The 9,086-nt window shown below is 55.2% G+C and overlaps 1 long non-coding RNA gene across 1 annotated transcript; it reads left to right on the plus strand.

The window, feature by feature from the left end:
- The first annotated feature begins 747 nt into the window (after nucleotides 1-747).
- Nucleotides 748-5,456, plus strand: LOC141277787 (uncharacterized). The gene is made up of 4 exons (XR_012329628.1): nucleotides 748-854; nucleotides 2,767-2,889; nucleotides 3,407-3,528; nucleotides 5,441-5,456. It is a non-coding gene; the product is annotated as an uncharacterized lncRNA (long non-coding RNA).
- The last annotated feature ends 3,630 nt before the right edge of the window (nucleotides 5,457-9,086 follow it).

Here is a 9,086-nt window from a genome sequence, read left to right on the forward strand (position 1 = left end):
TTACAACGGCGCATTTGCCGTGCTGCCCCTCTGCAGGCAGTGTCCCTCTGTTTAGTTTGCAGCTGACTGATGCCGCCTCCCCTTCTCATCTCTTCTCAGGTGTCACTTGGTCAAGAAAGCGTCCCCTACCTACTCAGCTCATCACGTCCCCCTACCGTGCTCACGTGACAACACGCACCTCTCGCTTATTGGCCGTCATCGCCTTTCCCATCCAGTTTCAGGTAGGTACGTTTACCCCGTGGTCCGTGAGGAAGAAGAGATCACGCCTGTTTTGCTTACTCTTGATCCCAGCGACTAGCCCGGTTATGATAACCTCTGTTAGAGGGAGAAAGGAATGCACCCAATCCCTGGTGAAGCCTGAGCGTTTTCCTTTCTAGTGTCCCTCGTACTCCTCCATGCCATCTGTGTCGCCCTTACTCGGCGGTCTACGTTTATGAGTTTACGCCTGGGTTACGGTGACTGCTCCGGAGAATCGCATGCCTTTCTATCTCCCTCGCTGCGACCTCTCCTACACCTCCCAGGGCTCTTGGGTTATGCCCTTGCCCCGTCCGAGCCGTCCGTGGCACCCGCTGTCAACCCGTACGGCCAAGCTCCGAAGACTGACACTCAAGGCCCTCCGTAATTGGCTTCAGTTCACTTTCTAGACGTTTCAAGAAAGAACGGGGTCTAAATATCTGTGAACCTCTGCTCCGTTCATATCTACCCACGAGGTTAATTTTTTTGTTTCTTCCAGTCCGCCTATTTGCACCTCCTTCTCTGGGAAGACTTCACTGAGAATCCAAGCGATTTCTGGATCCCTTCTCTCCCCTGAAGCTGCAAACACTTTAACAGGACATGTGCGGAACTGCCGTAAGGTAATCTACATCTTGTCTCCCTCTCTGGTATCGAACCTCCCTGCGAATGGGGGTACGTCTCCGTGTTCTGTGCGGGTTTTCAGCCAGGACTCTCTACGCGTAGTGGATATTTGATTTGGTAAGTGAACGAATAAGTGGATGAGTCACCGAGATGAGGGTGTTGTCTCATTCTTTCTCTCTTCCTCCACTTTCAAGTTTCTTTAGTTAGTTTCCTCAGACAAAAGGTTTCTTTGTAGCTACACACAGTGGCCAGGTCCACAGAATGTTGCAGATAGCTGCTGAAAACATCCCTCCTCCACCTGAGAATGGCTTGCTCTCCCTCTCAAGCGGAGAGAGCTGGATTCGATATTTAATGAAGTGCCTCTGTCCACTTGGCATTGAGAGGCACTAGGGGGCGTTAGTGCTCTACACCCGGCGAAATGCCTGTTTCGTTTGTGATTTTCCTTTGTGAAAAACAACTATCCCAGAGTGTGTTTGTGCGATTTTCCATCCTTTTAGAGTGACGGAAAGCATTTTACCCACGTAGAAACAGAGAACGAATAGAAAGAGCGTTGCATTACGTTCAATAAAGCTTAGGGCGGTCTCGGTGGTACGTTAGTGAAGTTATCTGGGGACACCTTAGCCACGTACATTGTGTTGGAGAGGCACCGAGAATTCAGGAGTTCTCAAAGTTCGAGGACACAGTTGCCTTACACGTAGGCACGGTGGCAGCCGTGGACGTGGCAGTGATTTGGGAGAACGTTGTATTAGTCAGCTCTTGCTGCGATAATGCTTTGCAACAAATCTCCCCAAAACTCACTTACATAAAGAGGCATCTAGTTTTCTGGGACCTGTGGGCTAGCTGCAGCGGCTCTCTTGTAGACCTCTCGATGGCGGGTGTCGCTCCATGCCGTGGGTCAGTTTGAGGTCTGTCCCGCACACCTTACCGTGGAGCCCAACTGTGAGGCTGCAGGTCCCTGTCTTCTCGCAGAGTTCGGTGAAACGTAAGAGGTGAACCCAACCACACAAGCCCACGTAAGGCCTCTGCGACTCATTTAAGGCCCTCGTGTCTTCCCTTGGCCTCCTGGGAACCCCCTGGCCCCAGGATGCAGCTTCCGTAGCCCAGGGCAACCGGCGGAGGGGGGGGCGGGCGGGGCTGCAGGAGGGTGGAACGCCGAGGTCACAGAGGGTGTGGGTGTGGCCACCTCTGCTGTGACTGAACCAAGGGCAGGGGGCAGGGGGTCCAGGGCAGGGCCCTCAGAGCCCGGTAGGCCCAGGGGGGCGGCGCAAGCACCTAGGCCCAGGCCGAAGAGCGCTTCTTGGTACGCGCGGCAGGCCGGCCTCTCGCCTTGCCACTCAGGCCGCCTCCCACTTGAAGTGTGTGTGGCACGCGTCCGCGGAGTACACCTCGCTGCACAGGTAGCCACGGGACTGGGCGTCGTAGCTTCCTGCGAGGCGGCCGGAGGTCCCGCAGGCGGGTGGGTCCCTGGGACAGACGCGCGGAGCGGCTCCTGCCCGGCCCCCCTGAGAACCGTCGCCGTTCCGTAAGGCGGGGCGCCTGCTTCAGAATGTAAAATCACGTGTCCGCTCCATCGATACGCCGTTTAGTTTACCAGGCAAGACTTTCTTGGTGAAAGAAGCAGCCTTGCCTTGCATTCTCGAGCAGGCTTCTCGGCTGGCTGTGCACCGGTACTCTCTATTGGGTGTGCTAGTCCGCAGGGCAGGGCATCGCCTGGGCAGGGTGGAGCGTGATCTCTGCGGCCTCGTCTTGCAGCTCCTTCCTTTCATTCTCAGTCATCCTGCCCACAGTGGCCTCCTCTCAGGCCTGCATACTTACAACGGCGCATTGCCCGTGCTGCCCCTCTGCAGGCAGTGTCCCTCTGTTTAGTTTGCAGCTGACTGATGCCGCCTCACCCTTCTCATCTCTTCTCAGGTGTCACTTGGTCAAGAAAGCGTCCCCTTACCTACTCAGCTCATCACGTCCCCCTACCGTAGCTCACGTGACACCACGCACCTCTCGCTTATGGCCGTCATCGCCTTTCCCATCCAGTTTCAGGTAGGTAAGTTTACCCCGTGGTCCGTGAGGAAGAAGAGATCACGCCTGTTTTGCTTACTCTTGATTCCCAGCGACTAGCCCGGTTACTGATAACCTCTGTTAGAGGGAGAAAGGAATGCACCAATCCCTGGTGAAGCCCTGAGCGTTTTCCTTTCTAGTGTCCCTCGTACTCCTCCCTGCCATCTGTGTCGCCCTTACTCGGCGTCTACCGTTTATGAGTTTACGCCTGGGTTACGGTGACTGCTCCGGAGAATCGCATGCCTTTCTATCTCCCCGCTGCGACCTCTCCTACACCTCCCAGGGCTCTTGGGTTATGCCCTTGCCCTCGTCCGAGCCGTCCGTGGCACCCGCTGTCAACCCGTACGGCCAAGCTCCGAAGACTGACACTCAAGGCCCTCCGTAATTTGGCTTCAGTTTCACTTTCTAGACGTTTCAAGAAAGAACGGGGTCTAAATATCTGTGAACCTCTGCTCCGTTTCATATCTACCCACGAGGTTAATTTTTTTGTTTCTTCCAGTCCGCCTATTTTGCACCTCCTTCTCTGGGAAGACTTCACTGAGAATCCAAGCGATTTCTGGATCCCTTCTCTCCCCTGAAGCTGCAAACACTTTAACAGGACATGTGCGGAACTGCCGTAAGGTAATCTACATCTTGTCTCCCTCTCTGGTATCTAACCTCCCTGCGAATGGGGTACGTCTCCGTGTTCTGTGCGGGTTTTCAGCCCAGACTCTCTACGCGTAGTGGATATTTGATTTGGTAAGTGAACGAATAAGTGGATGAGTCACCGAGATGAGGGTGTTGTCTCATTCTTTCTCTCTTCCTCCACTTTCAAGTTTCTTTAGTTAGTTTCCTCAGACAAAAGGTTTCTTTGTAGCTACACAGTGGCCAGGTCCACAGAATGTTGCAGATAGCTGCTGAAAACATCCCTCCTCCACCTGAGAATGGCTTGCTCTCCCTCTCAAGCGGAGAGAGCTGGGATTCGATATTAATGAAGTGCCTCTGTCCACTTGGCATTGAGAGGCACTAGGGGGCGTTAGTGCTCTACACCCGGCGAAATGCCTGTTTCGTTTGTGATTTTCCTTTGTGAAAAAACAACTATCCACAGAGTGTTTTGTGCCGATTTTCCATCCTTTTAGAGTGACGGAAAGCATTTTACCCACGTAGAAACAGAGAACGAATAGAAAGAGCGTTGCATTACGTTCAATAAAAGCTTAGGGCGGTCTCGGTGGTACGTTAGTGAAGTTATCTGGGGACACCTTAGCCACGTACATTGTGTTGGAGAGGCACCGAGAATTCAGGAGTTCTCAAAGTTCGAGGACACAGTTGCCTTACACGTAGGCACGGTGGCAGCCGTGGACGTGGCAGTGATTTGGAGAACGTTGTACTAGTCAGCTCTTGCTGCGATAATGCTTTGCAACAAATCTCCCCAAAACTCACTTACATAAAGAGGCATCTAGTTTCTGGGACCTGTGGGCTAGCTGCAGCGGCTCTCTTGTAGACCTCTCGATGGCGGGTGTCGCTCCATGCCGTGGGTCAGTTTGAGGTCTGTCCCGCACACCTTACCGTGGAGCCCAACTGTGAGGCTGCAGGTCCCTGTCTTCTCGCAGAGTTCGGTGAAACGTAAGAGGTGAACCCAACCACACAAGCCCACGTAAGGCCTCTGCGACTCATTTAAGGCCCTCGTGTCTTCCCTTGGCCTCCTGGGAAGCCCCTGGCCCCAGGATGCAGCTTCCGTAGCCCAGGGCAACCGGCGGAGGGGGGGGCGGGCGGGGCTGCAGGAGGGTGGAACGCCGAGGTCACAGAGGGTGTGGGTGTGGCCACCTCTGCTGTGACTGAACCAAGGGCAGGGGGGCAGGGGGTCCAGGGCAGGGCCCTCAGAGCCCGGTAGGCCCAGGGGGGCGGCGCAAGCACCTAGGCCCAGGCCGAAGAGCGCCTTCTTGGTACGCGCGGCAGGCCGGCCTCTCGCCTTGCCACTCAGGCCGCCCTCCCACTTGAAGTGTGTGTGGCACGCGTCCGCGGAGTACACCTCGCTGCACAGGTAGCCACGGGACTGGGCGTCGTAGCTTCCTGCGAGGCGGCCGGAGGTCCCGCAGGCGGGTGGGTCCCTGGGACAGACGCGCGGAGCGGCTCCTGCCCGGCCCCCCTGAGAACCGTCGCCGTTCCGTAAGGTGGGGCGCCTGCTTCAGAATGTAAAATCACGTGTCCGCTCCATCGATACGCCGTTTAGTTTACCAGGCAAGACTTTCTTGGTGAAAGAAGCAGCCTTGCCTTGCATTCTCGAGCAGGCTTCTCGGCTGGCTGTGCACGGTACTCTCTCTCTGGGTGTGCTAGTCCGCAGGGCAGGGCATCGCCTGGGCAGGGTGGAGCGTGATCTCTGCGGCCTCGTCTTGCAGCTCCTTCCTTTCATTCTCAGTCATCCTGCCCACAGTGGCCTCCTCTCAGGCCTGCATACTTACAACGGCGCATTGCCCGTGCTGCCCCTCTGCAGGCAGTGTCCCTCTGTTTAGTTGCAGCTGACTGATGCTGCCTCACCCTTCTCATCTCTTCTCAGGTGTCACTTGGTCAAGAAAGCGTCCCTTACCTACTCAGCTCATCACGTCCCCCTACCGTAGCTCACGTGACACCACGCACCTCTCGCTTATGGCCGTCATCGCCTTTCCCATCCAGTTCAGGTAGGTAAGTTTACCCCGTGGTCCGTGAGGAAGAAGAGATCACGCCTGTTTTGCTTACTCTTGATTCCCAGCGACTAGCCCGGTTACTGATAACCTCTGTTAGAGGGAGAAAGGAATGCACCCAATCCCTGGTGAAGCCCTGAGCGTTTTCCTTTCTAGTGTCCCTCGTACTCCTCCCTGCCATCTGTGTCGCCCTTACTCGGCGTCTACCGTTTATGAGTTTACGCCTGGGTTACGGTGACTGCTCCGGAGAATCGCATGCCTTTCTATCTCCCTCGCTGCGACCTCTCCTACACCTCCCAGGGCTCTTGGGTTATGCCCTTGCCCTCGTCCGAGCCGTCCGTGGCACCCGCTGTCAACCCCGTACGGCCAAGCTCCGAAGACTGACACTCAAGGCCCTCCGTAATTTGGCTTCAGTTTCACTTTCTAGACGTTTCAAGAAAGAACGGGGTCTAAATATCTGTGAACCTCTGCTCCGTTTCATATCTACCCACGAGGTTAATTTTTTTGTTTCTTCCAGTCCGCCTATTTTGCACCTCCTTCTCTGGGAAGACTTCACTGAGAATCCAAGCGATTTCTGGATCCCTTCTCTCCCCTGAAGCTGCAAACACTTCAACAGGACATGTGCGGAACTGCGTAAGGTATCTACATCTTGTCTCCCTCTCTGGTATCTAACCTCCCTGCGAATGGGGGTACGTCTCCGTGTTCTGTGTGGGTTTTCAGCCCAGGACTCTCTACGCGTAGTGGATATTTGATTTGGTAAGTGAACGAATAAGTGGATGAGTCACCGAGATGAGGGTGTTGTCTCATTCTTTCTCTCTTCCTCCACTTTCAAGTTTCTTTAGTTAGTTTCCTCAGACAAAAGGTTTCTTTGTAGCTACACAGTGGCCAGGTCCACAGAATGTTGCAGATAGCTGCTGAAAACATCCCTCCTCCACCTGAGAATGGCTTGCTCTCCCTCTCAAGCGGAGAGAGCTGGGATTCGATATTTAATGAAGTGCCTCTGTCCACTTGGCATTGAGAGGCACTAGGGGGCGTTAGTGCTCTACACCCGGCGAAATGCCTGTTTCGTTTGTGATTTTCCTTTGTGAAAAACAACTATCCACAGAGTGTTTTGTGCCGATTTTCCATCCTTTTAGAGTGACGGAAAGCATTTTACCCACGTAGAAACAGAGAACGAATAGAAAGAGCGTTGCATTACGTTCAATAAAAGCTTAGGGCGGTCTCGGTGGTACGTTAGTGAAGTTATCTGGGGACACCTTAGCCACGTACATTGTGTGGAGAGGCACCGAGAATTCAGGAGTTCTCAAAGTTCGAGGACACAGTTGCCTTACACGTAGGCACGGTGGCAGCCGTGGACATGGCAGTGATTTGGAGAACGTTGTATTAGTCAGCTCTTGCTGCGATAATGCTTTGCAACAAATCTCCCCAAAACTCACTTACATAAAGAGGCATCTAGTTTCTGGGACCTGTGGGCTAGCTGCAGCGGCTCTCTTGTAGACCTCTCGATGGCGGGTGTCGCTCCATGCCGTGGGTCAGTTTGAGGTCTGTCCCGCACACCTTACCGTGGAGCCCAACTGTGAGGCTGCAGGTCCCTGTCTTCTCGCAGAGTTCGGTGAAACGTAAGAGGTGAACCCAACCACACAAGCCCACGTAAGGCCTCTGCGACTCATTTAAGGCCATCGTGTCTTCCCTTGGCCTCCTGGGAACCCCCTGGCCCCAGGATGCAGCTTCCGTAGCCCAGGGCAACCGGCGGAGGGGGGGGCGGGCGGGGCTGCAGGAGGGTGGAATGCCGAGGTCACAGAGGGTGTGGGTGTGGCCACCTCTGCTGTGACTGAACCAAGGGCCGGGGGGCAGGGGGTCCAGGGCAGGGCCCTCAGAGCCCGGTAGGCCCAGGGGGGCGGCGCAAGCACCTAGGCCCAGGCCGAAGAGCGCCTTCTTGGTACGCGCGGCAGGCCGGCCTCTCGCCTTGCCACTCAGGCCGCCCTCCCACTTGAAGTGTGTGTGGCACGCGTCCGCGGAGTACACCTCGCTGCACAGGTAGCCACGGGACTGGGCGTCGTAGCTTCCTGCGAGGCGGCCGGAGGTCCCGCAGGCGGGTGGGTCCCTGGGACAGACGCGCGGAGCGGCTCCTGCCCGGCCCCCCTGAGAACCGTCGCCGTTCCGTAAGGCGGGGCGCCTGCTTCAGAATGTAAAATCACGTGTCCGCTCCATCGATACACCGTTTAGTTTACCAGGCAAGACTTTCTTGGTGAAAGAAGCAGCCTTGCCTTGCATTCTCGAGCAGGCTTCTCGGCTGGCTGTGCACCGGTACTCTCTCTCTGGGTGTGCTAGTCCGCAGGGCAGGGCATCGCCTGGGCATGGTGGAGCGTGATCTCTGCGGCCTCGTCTTGCAGCTCCTTCCTTTCATTCTCAGTCATCCTGCCCACAATGGTCTCCTCTCAGGCCTGCATACTTACAACGGCGCATTGCCCGTGCTGCCCCTCTGCAGGCAGTGTCCCTCTGTTTAGTTTGCAGCTGACTGATGCCGCCTCACCCTTCTCATCTCTTCTCAGGTGTCACTTGGTCAAGAAAGCGTCCCCTTACCTACTCAGCTCATCACGTCCCCCTACCGTAGCTCACGTGACACCACGCACCTCTCGCTTATGGCCGTCATCGCCTTTCCCATCCAGTTTCAGGTAGGTAAGTTTACCCCGTGGTCCGTGAGGAAGAAGAGATCACGCCTGTTTTGCTTACTCTTGATGCCCAGCGACTAGCCCGGTTACTGATAACCTCTGTTAGAGGGAGAAAGGAATGCACCCAATCCCTGGTGAAGCCCTGAGCGTTTTCCTTTCTAGTGTCCCTCGTACTCCTCCCTGCCATCTGTGTCGCCCTTACTCGGCGTCTACCGTTTATGAGTTTACGCCTGGGTTACGGTGACTGCTCCGGAGAATCGCATGCCTTTCTATCTCCCTCGCTGCGACCTCTCCTACACCTCCCAGGGCTCTTGGGTTATGCCCTTGCCCTCGTCCGAGCCGTCCGTGGCACCCGCTGTCAACCCCGTACGGCCAAGCTCCGAAGACTGACACTCAAGGCCCTCCGTAATTTGGCTTCAGTTTCACTTTCTAGACGTTTCAAGAAAGAACGGGGTCTAAATATCTGTGAACCTCTGCTCCGTTTCATATCTACCCACGAGGTTAATTTTTTTGTTTCTTCCAGTCCGCCTATTTTGCACCTCCTTCTCTGGGAAGACTTCACTGAGAATCCAAGCGATTTCTGGATCCCTTCTCTCCCCTGAAGCTGCAAACACTTTAACAGGACCTGTGCGGAACTGCCCGTAAGGTAATCTACATCTTGTCTCCCTCTCTGGTATCTAACCTCCCTGCGAATGGGGGTACGTCTCCGTGTTCTGTGCGGGTTTTCAGCCCAGGACTCTCTACGCGTAGTGGATATTTGATTTGGTAAGTGAACGAATAAGTGGATGAGTCCCGAGATGAGGGTGTTGTCCTCATTCTTTCTCTCTTCCTCCACTTTCAAGTTTCTTTA

This window comes from Tursiops truncatus, unplaced genomic scaffold (genome assembly GCF_011762595.2).
Source record: "Tursiops truncatus isolate mTurTru1 unplaced genomic scaffold, mTurTru1.mat.Y mat_scaffold_737_arrow_ctg1, whole genome shotgun sequence".
NCBI lineage: Eukaryota > Metazoa > Chordata > Mammalia > Artiodactyla > Delphinidae > Tursiops > Tursiops truncatus.